We start from the raw sequence: 16,239 nt of genomic DNA on the forward strand, positions 1-16,239 counted from the left end.
AAGATTTTTGATTGGAAAATAGAATTAGGTGGCATGGTGGACACTCAGTGACAAGAATGAAACCTATTAAGCGAACACCACATACACTACACCCATGATTACCAACATTACCCATAATGCAACTCCATGGTTAACAGTTTGACTCAAGTGTTAGTTGTGATTATTTTCTTTGGGTTTCAAACACAAAGAAAAGGAAATGCTTGTGATTTATGTGACCTGCAAAGTATCTGCTTATCACAGGCAATCACACAGCCAGAACACCTGCTCTTATCCACATGCTATCAGCAACAGGTGTCACACCGAATCCTGCATAGTTTGAATATTAATCTGTTTTGTGTCTCCAGCATCATTTCACTGAGAACCAATAACTTGTGTTTGCAGCAGTGGAAATTGATACAATTTTATAAATTAAACATGTTTGCTGTTTGTGCTCTCATACTGTATTGTTATTTTTTTTAATGTCTCCTTCATTCATATTTTCCTCCTTTGTCCTGCCATTATTCCCTCCTTCACTCTTTTATTCGTTGAATTGTGTTCTTTGGTAATTATAAATTATAATTAATTATTAAAAAAATATAATCTTATTCTTTACCTTCTCTAACTGACTATACTCCAGAGTAATGGATCTGTGAATTACTCATTGAACTTTTTTGTGTGTCCACACTGTAGAACCATTATGAAAAGCAGCCTGTATATCATCAGGTCATGTTTTTTTTTAAAGAGTTCCCTTCTGCGCTACATGTGAGGAAAAACATTAACAATATAACTCTTATAACACTTATAACTCAATATAACTTATATATATCCATGCCTCCAGTGCACATACACAAAGGAGTAGACAGCATATCTTGTGGTCTAAAAGACTACAGGATAAGATCTCAGATAATGTCTGAGTCTTTTTTTCATCTTAAAAAAACATGAACATGAAATTTTGTGACAGTCAGAAAAAAACCCATGAGAAATATGTTGTTGATAATTAAGAAAACAAGCAGACTGACCCATAACCTTTAATACCACCATCACCCACCACCTTCCTTTTTCTTTCTCATCTAAAATTCACTCCACTGGGCACTGTGAAAAGATGCCAGGTTGGTGTTGAAATCTTGGTGTTGCTTATCACACTTAACATCTTTTTTCACTTCTAACCCTAACCCTAACCCTAACCCTCTTCTTATTGAAACCAAGCATTGGCTTAAGTTCATTAAGGAAGATGTCTATCATCCCAACATGCCTTTAAATATAATGGGTGAACATTGCTATATCCTTCTGTTGTATTTGTGTCACTTCTACTTAACCATGCTTTCCAAAATACCTTCATTCTCAACTGAGATGTCACAGCTGACAACAACCTTTGTTGCGTTGTTCTTCTGGCCAGTCAGCCTTTTAGTGCTGTTTTTTTTTTAAAAATATCATTGTAATTCTGCAATCTTATGTGTTTCAGGCCTACTAATGTGCAACCCACCTTCTCCATCACCACCATGAGGTCCATGAAAGGATGGGAGATTAGTGTGAAACAACAGCAACTTTGTCCCAATGGCCAGCCCGCAACAGTAAAATAATATTTTTACATTAATGCAGTAATAATTAGCTAATACCATATTGTCCTTTTTTCTGTGTTAATAGTTATTTCATTGAAAGACAACAACAAACATATACAATCTTTAATAATAACTAAAAAGGGAAGAGTGACTGGATGAATTCATTGGCAAATGACTGATGAAGTAATAGGGATTCAGCTGTTTTCACATTGTTAAAATGTGGAGCATTGCATTGTGGGATTGTTAGTAGAAGGTAGTGTAGATGCCATGGACACTACTTTCTTTTGTTCCATTGTATTTGAAGGCACTAGTGGATATATTTTCACACTCAGCATTTGGACAGTCAAATAAGATGTTGGAGGGTAAATGTAGAGCGCTAGGTGTCAGACACAGCCAAAATAAGCCAAGTTGAAAAATCCCGAAGTTTCCCTTTAATACTGTGTTAGTACTTTTACAGTTCCTCATTGTGACCACGGGGGGGCAGTAAATACTCATGATATGTGAATAGTGCACTCCACCTGGCGCCAAGGCAGTAAAAGCCCAAACTAAAACATCAAAAATCTTCACGTAGAACTCTTAAGCGACAACTGTGCCTTTTAAGTGTTCAAATGAATATGAACAAAACATTCACAGAGACTGAATTCATTGCTGGACTTTTTATTGGAAAGCATTACATGATGCTGTTCAGGCTGAAGTCATCTTCATTTTGTTTGTACTGTTGTCATTAGGAGCTACTAACAGTATGAGTAGCTCTATATTGACCAATTTATTAACAGTACTGCTGTTACTGTTGTTGTTTGAAATGATTGCATTAATAATGACCAATAATGATATACAGTATGTACAAACTGAGTGATTCATTTATTGTGTTGTTGCAGTTCCTCACAGTGACCGCTGAAAGGCGATGAACACTCAGGAATCTAAATACACTTGTTTTTAATAATTATATTTAAAAAGAAAAAAGAAAACTTTCATAAAAGTAGTTTTCTATTTGAATTTATTATATGGTGTCAGGGTTTGATAACACAGTATTTACAAAAAAGATGAATTATAATCATATTCCCACTGAAGAATCTAACTAGTAGTTTCTAACTATGTCCACTAAGGAACAATGAAAATGGTTATTTCTTGATCGTTTCTGTTTATTTCTGGTTTTCATTTTAATCATGAATGAATGAATGGAGCGGTTCATTATTAATGCAGTTATATCAGCTATATTTGTGATTAAATTCAGTTTGTTACTGAGCATCATACATGCACTTTTGTAACAGTGATCCTCAGCCCTTCATTGTTGATAAACCACAAATATCACTGCAGTTGGATCCAGTTAGAGCTCACAACCTTGAGGCAATAAAAAAACAAACAGCCAATCTCAGTTTATTGCCACTGTGTCATCATACAGATCTTCCTGTCCACAGCTATGACTATGTTGATTCAGAACAGTCATTTCCTCTATCAGCTCCTCCGGGAAACACACACAAGCAAATCACTGTTTGTCTTTTTTGAGTATGGTCTCAGTCAGTGTCTTTTTACCCGTACGCCCACTCACTAATAGATGGTCTAATCAGTTCATTTAATATATCAGTTTCCCGTCACTCAAACCTACAAGGGATCATCTTTTCCATTGGGCCACTTAAGTGAATTCAATTTCAGCAGAGCACTACACAAAGACGGCAGCAGTGCTTTATGTTGTTATTGTTCCTGCTGGAAGTTTTATAGTATTTTTAGATTGGTGTTAGTGTATCCTGAGGAGCAAACATAAATGTGACAGACATGGTTGGTACTTTTTTTTTCTTTCTTTTTTTTCTTTTTTTTAAAGGTGGGTCCCCAGATGAACCACCAGTGGGTATAAAATCAGTGGCATGATGCATTTCTAACATGTTTTATATTAAATCCACATGGGGATGCAATAGATTATACCACATAAGTAACTTAAAACCTCAGAAATTCAAACTAAAACTCAAATCAGAAATTCTAAGTTAAGATATGAACAATAGCCATAGAAAGAGATGTTGTAATGTTTTTCTCTACAGATGTGTTTTTTCTCTCTCTTATCTCTCCATGTAGCACATTACAATAGTCCACTACACCCACTTACACAGCGACTTCATCAACAGCAATCATAACCCCCCTTTGTGGCACAGAGTAGATCATCACATTCAGGTAACAACATTAGCTATCACAGTGCAATAAACGGCACTTATTGATACCAGCAGGGTCTCGCAGGGTCTCTGCACTAATGGCATTTTTACACATGATTGTTCTGAAGCCAGGCTGGGGCTCAGTGTGTTTCCTATTCCTGTTTTCAATTGTAACAGAAAGAACAGGTTGCACACAACTCTCAAAGTTAATTTGTCCAACCGTTGCCCAGTATCATATAAACCCCATAGTGTCTTAGGTCATTCTGCTTCTTTTTTAAAAAAGTTGCCTGTCCTAAATGTTCGTTCTTTGACTATCAAACACTTTTTAATTAATGATTTTTATCACCTTATACATGCTCGGTTTTATGCTTTTAAGAGAGATGGTTGGTAGTGCTGACTTTTTAACTGTTTTAGAGTCGGCCAGAGTTCATTTGGTGAGTTTAATTCCTTTGAATATCTCACTGATCACTTCTGCATTTTCTTTGATGCATTAGTTTCTCCAGTTATTTAGACTTGATTTATGAAAGCTCTATCAAATTCATCAATCTGAAAAAGCAGGGTCTGTAGATGATTTTCTTGATCATTTTAATTACAAAATACTTAGGCAATACTGATGCAATAGCACCTGTTAAGACTCAAATAATTTCTGACAAACAGAAAGCACTATGGAAAAATGCAACCACATTTCTCTATGGTACAACTACAGCTACAACCGTAGGATATCAGAACAGAGAAAGCAGGAAGGCAGAGCGAAGATGGAGAAAACCTTCAAATTGACATCCACAAAGAGAAATTCTCGCTACAACTTTGAGTTATGCAGGACTAGGCAGTCCCTCTAGAATTATTAAGGGAAATATCAATAATACTCATGCTTGATTTGCCACTGTTGATAGGTTAACAAACTCCCCACTGCAGTCAACCCCTGACTTTCTGTATTCTTCCACTCAGCCAAGCAGAGACATTATGATCACCCTCTGCAAAAAGAATAATCCTTATAGTCATAATTCACTGCATTTCACAACAGAATTATTTGCAGCGTCTGAAATAGTGCAGCATCTTAAACCACATGCTCACTAGATATTCTGCCTATACAAACTTTTAAACAGGGTTTTGGCAGTGGATTTGTTGCAGATTGTAAATGGCTCACGATTCTGAGGCATCTTTCCGGCATTACTAAAAACTGCTGTTGGCAGGCCCATCCTGAAAAAGAGAAACCTGGATGCTTCAACAGCCACAGGCCTTGCTTAAATTTTCCCTCAAACATGATTATTGAGAAAAAGGATTCTAATTAAGTCAGTAACTTCTTGCAGATAAATGACATCCTTGACAGCTTTCAATTGGGTTTCCACCCACATCATAGCACTGAAACTGCTCTCATAAAGATTTGAAATGGCATTCGCCTGAATAATGATGAGTCTAACAGTCCTGATATTATTGGATCTCAGAGCAGCACTTGACACTGTGGATCATAAAATACCTCTAGATAGACTGGAAAATTGGATTTGGCTTTCGGGAATGGTCCTCAGGTGCTTCAAGTATTTAGAAGGCAGGGGATACATAGTATCAGCAATTATGAATCTGAAAGGACCACAATGTTGTATGGAGTCCCACAAGCATTTGTTACTGTACTGCAGCATACTTTTTACATGTACTGCTTTCTGCACCTCTCACCTAAACAAGAGTATTTCCAGTCTGACATGGACAATCTCCTGCTGTGTGTCAACGCTGTAACAAAATCATTATTCTGGCATCTTAAAAGTATAGCTAAAATGAGAAACCTGGTGTCGAAGCAATATTTAGAAAAGATCATTCATGCTTTTATTTCTTGTCGGGTGGATGACAGTAATGCATACCTTATTGGCCTCCCAGTAAGACCATTAGACAGTTGAAAATCATTCAAAAATACCATTGGTAAAATACTATGAAACACCAGGAAGAGAGAACACATATCTACAATTCTTAGATCCCCTTACTGCCTACCAGTTAAATATAGAATTGATGTTGAGCCCTTACTTATCGTCTATAAGTCACTCAATGGTCTGGGCCCAAAATATATCGCAGATTTGTTTGCTGAGTAGGTGGATAGGTCTCTCAGATCTGCAGGGACTGGTCAGTTAGTGGTTAGAGTTCAAACCAAATGTGGTGTAACAGTCTTTAGCAATTGTGCTACCCACTACTGTAATCAGCTCCCCTTACTCCCCATACATTTTTATAAGACTTCATTTATTTTATTTAGTTGTCTCACCTTGTCTGCCCTTTTATTTATCTTGTTTAATAGTTTCAGTTTTTAAATCTTTTCATTTTGCTTATCTTTTGCATGTAAAGCACTTTGAATGACCTCTGTGTATGAAAGGGTGTTATATAAATAAACTTGCCTTGCCTGCTTTTGAATTTAGCAAAAAACATTTCCTTGCCAAACGGTGTCTTCTTCCCAAGTTTCTGACCTGCCAACATGACATCTGACAGATGTTTTCCAGTCTTGCAAGAATTTCTCTCAGTCATGCCAATAACCATTTTATATACTGTAGCTGACAACCTCACCCACTCATGAAAACTCCTATATTTTTGACTGAATTAAGCAAAAAAAGTTGTTGAGAATGTATAAGTTACTTTGGCCTATATGTTTGTGTGTATGAATGGACTTTAAACGTGGCAGCCTGACATTTAGAGGTTTCTATCGATTGCACATGTGCATACACATTTACACAAGCTTCCATCAGTGTTGGGGAGACTTAAACTACAACTTGCTGTAACTTGCTGGTAGTTAAACTACATTCATATTTTGTGCTGCGTCAAGTATTTCAACTACTTTTTGGGTCATTTTTTGTAGTTTAACTACTCAATTTACAAACTACAATTTTGGCCAATAACATGAAATATTTTTTATTAAAAAAAGACCTATATAATATACATTTTATTTTACCATTATTGTGTTCCAGAACTCTCTTTGAAAAAAGGCATGAATCATGTCATGACATGCCAACATTGTTGTTCAAGACACACCGATCGAGATCTCTTTGTATTATTCATTACATTTTTTGTTGACTGATTTACATTTCTGATTTACATGTGGGTATTGTGGTAGGCTTTTCATTTTCTCTTTATATTACCCAACATGTCTATAGATGACCCAACATGTTATGCTATGGTGAACCTACAGTATGTTGACCAAAAATGTCAGCTTTTTTTCTTTAAAAAAATAAAACTGAGTTGAGAGGCATATTTCTGCTGGCATGTGAATTTTTTTAAGGCTACTATATTATTATTATTATTATTATATTATATTTTGTTTCATATCGACACATGTTGATTTATTTAACGCTGAGTTAAATGAGTATAATCAGTATAATTAGTTGCTAAAGCTACTTTTTTTAGCTGTAGTTTGTTCAAACTACTGCCAGGCTGAACTACATGTAGTTTTATAAGCTACGCTTGCAAAGTAGCTTCCCCAACACTGGCTTCCATATAGATGAAAAGATAAATCAAATGTCACTTATTTCAAGCAACACATTAATCATGTTTGTCAAGCCGTTATTATGTTGAAAATAGCTCACAATTTCTTACTCTCGGTCTTATACTAAGAGAGAGCAAACAAGCTATGGAAAGGTGCTGTAGAGCGCACCATAATCATCATACTCTCCTACAGACATTTACAGATTATGCGCTCCTCAAATGGATCTATTCTGGGGAAGAGGGAGTTTGTGGAGGAGCTGGGGTTCATTGATTGGCAGCTCTGAGATGTGGAATAGGAGTTTTAGTGTAAGGAATGCCTGAAAATGTAAAGAAAAACATATGGGTAAGTCTGAGCTTTTGCTGACACTGCAACCTTTTTCTGTTGTAGGTAATGGTTGGGTTTGTCAGTCATCTGTCAGCATCTTACTCCTACATACATACACATACCCACACACATTGTAAGGCTTGTTTAAAGCACCCACTAGCTATTTGGCTCAGTTGCCCCTGTGTTTTTATTGAAGAAGACAGTGGATGTCATCAGGGTAGAAACCCAGGGGGAGGTCCAAGTTTAGCCTTTGTCACAGCTGTCACAGCTCCCCCCGATTGCTTCATGAGTCAACAAACATAGACACACACCGCGTCCAAGAAAATGTTATGCATAAGTAATATCTTCTACTAAGGTAGGTTGTTATTTGTAGAGCTGCTTCAGGTTTTTCGGGCACAACAAATTATAGTCAAAGCTCTGCAGCAGGCTGCTCCATTTAGCTGTTCCTCAATGCAAACTATAATTAGAGTTTTATTCATTCACCTTAAAAACATTTGGAATATAAAACTAAGTCTCATCTGCACGTCTGTAGTTATCCAACGATCCCTGACACCTGTAGAGGATGCAACTGTTCTGCGTGCCACAGCATGAAGGCTTTAACAACACTGACATGGGTAGATTCAACGATGATAGCTGTTGGAGCAATATCAAACTCAAAATTATCCAATGCATCATTTACAAAAACAGATTCTAAATGCTTGAACTGGATCCATCTATTTTGTATATGCATGATAGATATATAGATAGATGGATAGATGGATAGATAGATGGATAGATGGATAGATGGATAGATGGATAGATGGATAGATGGTTAGATGGATAGATGGATAGATGGATGTACTTTGTTGAATCCAAAGTATTGGGAAATTCTTGAATTACAGCAGTCAGGTTATCCAGGTATTGCAGGGGTACACAGTAAAGTAGCACACAGTAAATATACATATCAACACTAGAACAGAGAAATCTATATCAATAGAAAATAATTTGTTAAAAGTATGGAAGAAGCACAAACAGGCTTTCTGCCACACACGTTTAAAATGGTTTAATTGCAACTGACACACTGAAGCACTCCCTACTGTGCCTTTCCTCTTGCTTTGGCATATTCAGTTTTACAGAGAGTCACCAAAATATCAAATGGGCGTAGGTGAGAAAGAAACCTGTGTGAGGAAAATGCCACTTCTACAGGTCTACAAGGCTCAAGCATGCATCATGCTAGAATGTGGACTGACGCTACAGTGTGTGAACATGATACTTTAAAGTCATAAAACCGTCGTCATCACCATTATTACTCTCACAGTCACAGTCCAAAGTCTCAGGGTCACTATATCTCTATTTTTATATCAAGTTTGACTCATTCCGACTTCTGTCTATTTCCTTTAAAAAGAGAAATGGAAACAGAGAGAGTGGTGCAGTAATAGAGACTACACATTTTAGTTTGTTGTGACTGAGTGGCAGCATGCATATACTTAAGCTTGGTTTATTTCTTAAGCGTTATTGAAATGGAAAGAGGCATTCTGCATCTTCCCCTGGTAGGGGGAGAAGAAGACACCATGGGTTGGAGAAGGGCACAGCTCTCAGCTTTAATTAGCCACACAGGGCAACCCACTCCTCCTTCTCTTCCTTCTGATCCCCTCCGTGCTCCCAACTCTTCTGCATGCAGATAGTCAGCTACAGAAAACACACTGCAATATGATGCATATAGTTTACATACATACATCTTGACATTTATTGGAAAGCCAAAAACAATTTATCATTTTGTGATAGGTTGGTCTATGACTGGAATTTGTAATGCATTTCAGCCCTAAATGTCTGCACCTAATGATTAGTCTTTATTCTGGCATAAAAAAACTCTAAAATCATAAAACATTTTGACATTTTCCACTGTATTTTACTATCTACTATATTTACTTTTCCAATAATCACCTGGTTAAAACTGGGTCTTTGTGAATTTGTCTGTTGGAATGCAGCTGAGGATTTCAAGGGGAAATGTGATTTGTTGCAACAAACTCCAGACAACTTCTATCATCCGTTTGTTAAAAATGTGTTTTAATGAACCGTAATGATGCTGTAGCTTATGCCTCAGCATAAAATGTGTATAATTAGCACTAATAACCATGATTTATGCACACACAAACACACATGCAGGTTTGGCTATATCATTTGTCCTTGATCAGTTAATTAAAAATATATTCCTGGACGCTTTACAGCCATTAAGAATGTTAAAAACCTCCACAAAGGATGACATAGTATGTGGAGGCTTATAGTGACTTACAATGTTGCTATGAGATTGCTGCTTCAGATTCCCAGATGGCATAGTGCCAGTCAACTGTTTTTGTTCTCTGGTGTTCCTACATGTCAGGCACTTCTAAGACATCTCATATACAATTTTATGTGTCACTTGGATGAGTCAGAGCAGCATCATAGAGACTTTAACCAGCCCTAGGAAGAGCTGCTCTCTGGGCTCATCCAGACTCAGAAAACACTGGTGAGATAGCCTACATATAATCTGTCTTTTAAATTCAATGATGAATTGTTGTGGTTTTATCTTGATTCAAACTAAAGTTTGAATTGACAGTGAGCACAGTCACCGGCTGAGTGAGGAGCAATAGTATTAACTGTTTATCACAAAAATGAGCAATGTTTTTACTAAACTTTAGTAAATCATTTCATCAAATGTTTCGTTATTGCTGTGCCTTCATTGACATCTGATTAGGAGCTGCAAAACATAAATAGCTTTTAAATATACATTTAAAGTACTGTTTTTTTTATTATTATGAAAACTTTAATATTAATATTAAAACCTTTTAATTACACTGTACATGTAAAGCTCAATTAGGGACAAGAGTTGAAAATTAGCAATAGCTGTACATCAGTGTCATGCTCTGAATTAGAAATATGTTTAATTGCATTATTCCTAACAAATAAAATAAAAAATAAAAATTCAGGTAGTTGAAACAAAAATATTATAACCTAGTTGTCTTGAAAATTAAGGTATCACATATTTATAATAAATGTGTTAGATGTGTGATGGTTAGTTTAATTTCATGAGCACCTGAAGGTTTTATATGTGCTATGATTCCTCACCTCAATTTCCATTAAACAGGTTTTGAATTCATGTCAAGTTTAATGTTTTAAAAAAAACTTTGAGATCACAGCAAGATAAGCTTTCTCATCACTGTAAACCTGAGATCAAAATATCACAACATCCAATGTACTCAGTACTGGATTTGAGAATGAAGAGTTAAACATTAACCAGCAGCTTTGCATGGATTAAGCCTGTTCATAAGACTTTTTTTATACGACTGTGCCCATCACTCAGATTCTGGTTCCAGTTGACCAGTTGTCCCTTGTGCCAGTCCTGCCTCGCCACAGTTGTTATGAAAGTATGTCATACTTCTGCAAGGATGCTAATTATCTTCCTTTTTACTAATTCATCACAAAATATGCCTCAAATAATCAACAATTATGTTTTTTTGAATAAGGAAATACAATTTTTAGTACTTCTCAGATATCAACACATACAGACATATGGTGTTTCTCTTAACTTGCCAAAGTAAGTGCTTACACTTTTTTCTTCATTGTCACTCACTACATAGAGTGGCATATTGTTTATTTAGTGAGGAAAAAAGCTCACCCTCCTCCTCGTCCTCTTCCTCTCAATGACTCAATTGTATCAACAAACACAACTTGCATGCGTCCATAAAGCCAGGTGTGGTTAGTTTCATGGTGTCTGTTTTATCTTCCCAGAGAGCACAGGAATATTGATGATAGGATAGGATGTGTCCCACGCTCAATATTATCTTCCACTTGAAATGAATTAAATTGATTTCCTGGGAATGATACTGAGCCTAGAGCCTGAAAATCACATTGCATGAACATGAACACCTGATGAAAGTTGCCTGCATCATAAAATCAGTATTCATAAAGTTTCATACTGTTATATATTTAAAGTAATGCAACCTCACAAGGTTCAGAATTTTTTTCAAATGATCACCATGCTGCTTGTGTCCATCTATCCCTCTTTGACTGTTTACTCCTCGCACTCTATAACAATAATTTATGTGCTAGTTTCACAGTAGAGACACATAAAAAAGATATAACAGATATTGAAAAATAATATTGTATATAATGTTAACTTATCTCATAACAAAATAAAACAAAACACCACACTGGTGGCACAAGAGTTATTAGAACATTATCTAGCACTGCATCATATATCATAAATCACTCAGCGATTCTTTTACAGTGTTGAATGGTTATTATAAAAGGAGATTATACGGTATGTGTAGTTTCAATAGGCCCATCAGAAAGGCAAAACTGCTGCTAGGGAAGAGTATCATGGAAACCAAATGTTTGTGCCACTATTAACTCACAAGACTAATTTTGCTTGGATGTAATTTGTTGGGTATTAACATGAGTATTACTACATTATGCGTCAAATTAACTGTATCATGTTTAAATGTGTTGTGATTGGGGATGAAGTTTTAGGAAGCTTAGAAGCTTACAGTATTTATTTATCTTCACTTGAAACCTGAGAGGTCACAGGACTGCAGTACACATTGTTTAGTGCTAAAAGACAGGAAATAAATCCAGTCATCATCTATAATTCAGATGACTTTTCAACCCCATTAAGGAAACCTATTGTGTTGCCTAGAGCAAACTGTTTATTTGTGTGTAAATAGAAGTGGACTGACTGTGGATGAAAAAATTGCCTGCAAAATCATTGTACATAATGTTAAATCTTATCTCTGAGTTTAACTTTAAAAGCTGACCTCTTGTCCTCTCCACCTGTCCTCATATGGATTAATATTCCATTCAGAGTCTGAGTAAACCGCTATTAAAATAAATCAGGGGTTGTGGAAGGACACTGGGGACAAACTCTTGCCTAGAGCACCAAATGTGCCAGCACTAGTGAGAGCCAATCTGGTCCATCTCCCATGAGTTATGGTTGTACCACTAATGAGGATGTCGGTCTCAACTTTGAATAGATGTTTAGAGTAGAGCAGGATGTTTTCCAATGGTTTAAGGAATAACTTCCCAGGAATAAATAACCTGTTTGCCCAGGATTTCTCTCCATAACTGAAGTTTGATTTTAAAACACATAACTGTGGACGATTAAACAAAAAATGGTGAATTTTGGTGTATGGGTGGTGCAGGACGAAAATACTGTCATGGTAACATGCTAATATGCATGTTATGTTAGCATTAATTAAGAGAGGCTGATTGTCATTAGTTGGTGAGTTGTCCTGTTATGAACTGAGTACTGGACTAGAGTACTGTTTTTTATGTATCCACGGTTTATTGGGTTTTATCTTCAGGGACCATGAATGCTTGTACCACATTTTACACCAAAACATCCAGTACTGTATTTCCAGATTTTCACCAACTGTCTGACAATTCCATCCACAGAGCCATTCATGCTGCTCCTGTAGCCAGAAATTAATGGGTTGACTCACTCTTGTGGGATCATGTGAGGTGAAATGTGCTCACTCTGTTGTCTAAACAGCAGACCTTTTTAAAATACTGTGGAGCATTAGCTGGCACGTGCAGTACATGGGACTGTTTGTCTTGCTTCTTTTAGTGTTAATAGCAAATGAGAGAGACAAATCAGTGCTATTCCTGCCCAGAGATAAAACATCTCTGAGGTTTGTTAAGACCAGTTTCCCACTGTCTCCTTGACAGAACGTGTTTATATGCAGGGTGTAAATTATGCCATGGCTTTCGGGGAACTCGCTTTTTTATATCCGTGGGGAAATTTATTTTCCTTGTTTTCTTTTTGACATATCTGTATGCTGACAAAACAGGGAAATGAGTAATGTTGATTTGAAGAAATGCAGAGTAATGTGCAGACTGAGTGGGAGAAAGTTTTTTTTTCCTGGTCTTTGAGTTAAAGTGAGTGACGTTAATGATATTATACTGCAATGCTTCGATGATGATGGCAAGAATTGCATGCATGTCGGTATCTTGATTAAAGTGAATTAGTGATGAATCACCCTCATCCATGAATCATACATTAGTAATAGCCTCATTTTATGCATGATTCATGATGATGAAGATGCAGAAAAATATAAATGCATGGGAAAAATAGCATATTGTCAATATTTTAGAGATGCCCCAAAATTTCACAAATCATGTTTTCAGGGGAGCTATGTCTTATTAATGGGAGCCACGCCATGCAAGACCGTTTGTTTATTATCATTGGCATTCTCTACTGTTAATTCAGAGACCCCCCCTCCTCCCCCCCCTCCTCGCAATTTATTTTGTTGTGTAATTTAGTTCAATGACCTAATTTGCATAGTTTAGTTTATTTAATGGTTTAACGTGCAACTGCATAAATACTTATGTCTATGATCCAAAATGTTTTCCAGGATACAATATTTGCAATTTTGTGTTCTATGCAGTGTTTGAGTCAAGCGCTATATAGCTTCCATCACTGTTGAGTCAGGAAAAGTAGTTGTGAAGCGGAAGGAGAAGAATAAAAACTCAGTTTGTTATATTTTTACATTGAAGTAGAGAGTGAGCGCTAGTTTTTTAGCAGCAGAAAAAACTTACTGCTGGACTGTGAGAGTGAACATTTACTGCTTTGTATTGTTGTCAGGTGTGAAAATGAAGAAATGTTTAGTTGCATGATGCAGACCTCTTAAGTCTCACGCATTGACCGTGAGTCACACGATCAAGCACTTGACATTACATGGAATCACTGGAGAGACAAAAATAAAAACTTTCTCTGTTTGATGATACTTTCCCTTGACATTGAAATGGAACAAAAGCAATATGACCACAAACACCAAGGTAACCAAAAACTGCATAAGGCTCAGAGTGTTTTTCTACCCCTATAACCAGCTACAAAGGCAGGTTGTCAGTAAACACATTGTGAATAAAGGCTAAGAAGGAAAGTACAGTATATGGTGGAGCAGTGCAGTATAGAGAAATGACGGAAGGAGAGCACAGAGGGAGAAAATAGCCGCAGAGGAGGAAACCCCTTTGGGGAGGAGATGATGGATGCTACTTAAGACATACAGTACAGAAATACAGAGGTGATAATTCATTTAATTTCATAGACTCCGTTTATTAAGCCCCAGTGTGTTGCACTGAAATAACACTGAATCATTCACCACTGTAATCATTTCTCCTCTCTTTACCTTTCGTGAAGTGACCCCTTTTTAATCTGACTCGTCTAAAGTAAATGGACACACAATCTAAAAAAATCCTTGTTCAGCACATGAAGACTAGCTTCGGTTAAACTTTAGATGTCAGTAAAAGATGTCCAATATTTTTAATTTAAATACATTAGAAAAGCATCACTTATGCTCCATGTGAATTACACTGAACGACACTGTATTAACATAGACTTGAAAAAAATCCTGTCCATTATCTTAAACAATTTGCACTCCACACTGTGTTTTGATACCATTGCATTTATTAAAGTAACAGTGAAATGGTTGCTTGATCAGTAATCCAGAGAATGAATGACCAAACGAACGAGCAAACAAACAAACACATCACCACCACCAACAACAAGTAAAAAGTCAGCTGGGAAATGTTGAACTGCTTCCCTAAATGTAACTGACATCAGATTTTTAGAACTTCATGTGAATTTTCTGTTTGTGGCAAGCCTTTGTTCTGGAGCCATATAACATTATACATCCAGATCTGTTCCAGTAACCTGTCATGGGAAAACATTTATTTCTCCTTCTTGTTCCTGTTAATTTTGCAGTAAAACTACTATAACTTCATAAAACCAAAAACAAAATTGGTTTATGTTGTGAGACATTAACATTCAAGCATAAAGCTGCCACTGTTCTCTTTAGACTGGATATAATGATAAAGTGCTTAAGTCTGAGACATAAACCTGCCATAATATTGATAAATCACAGTGACAATAAACATCAACTGTCCATTTATGGGATGGATGTCCACATAAAAAAGCTTTGTTACACACAGGCACATTTCAGCCACCCTCCAATGTACTGTATTGGATTAATGCAGGGTGAACATGCATACCAGACTTGATCATTTATTAATATACATGTTGGCAAGCATGAATGACAAGCATGTTCATTATATGTGTAAGTATGTCAGGGAACTCAAGGCTTCAGAATTACCCATTATTTTAAAATTCACAGTGTTTCTAGCACAAATAAATCCCTTGTCTCCTGCAACAGTGTTGTCCAGCACCTTGCAATGTTGGTATCAAATGTCAAATGTAATAGTCCAGCAGCTAAATGGTGAATCAGGATAACATACAAAGGTATGTTGCTGAGGTTGGTGAATGATATGCTACTTTACTTCACTGTGGCATGAACTCCAACATTGATTGTTTCAGGAATGTAAGAGAACATTGATAAATCCACTACAAGACAATACTTTGACCGTGCTATGTTACAGCATATTTCACAGCCTTGTAACATTGACTTCAAAATGTCACAAAAAGCCTTTCAAAACTAGTAAGACAATATAAATCTAATTGTTATAACTATCACAAACATTTATTTGAATTTTACAGTGACCAATAGAGCAGTGTTCACTCTAGTTATAGCACAAACTAAATACTGTAGATTCTCAAAGAAAGAACAATGCTGAGTTTCAAATAGTAGCTGGGGTCATAAAGATTACCTGTACTATAATGGCTCACATGGTAAATTCAGCATAATGTCTACTTCCATACAACTAATTCCATCACTTTATTTCTCTGAGTTGAGTATCATGTCTGTCTTTTATATATAGGGCTAGCCAGCAGCCGGTTAGCTTAGTTTAGTTTGGCATAAAGACTATAAACAGG

Source organism: Scomber scombrus, chromosome 18 (genome assembly GCF_963691925.1).
Source record: "Scomber scombrus chromosome 18, fScoSco1.1, whole genome shotgun sequence".
Classification (NCBI taxonomy): Eukaryota; Metazoa; Chordata; class Actinopteri; order Scombriformes; family Scombridae; genus Scomber; species Scomber scombrus.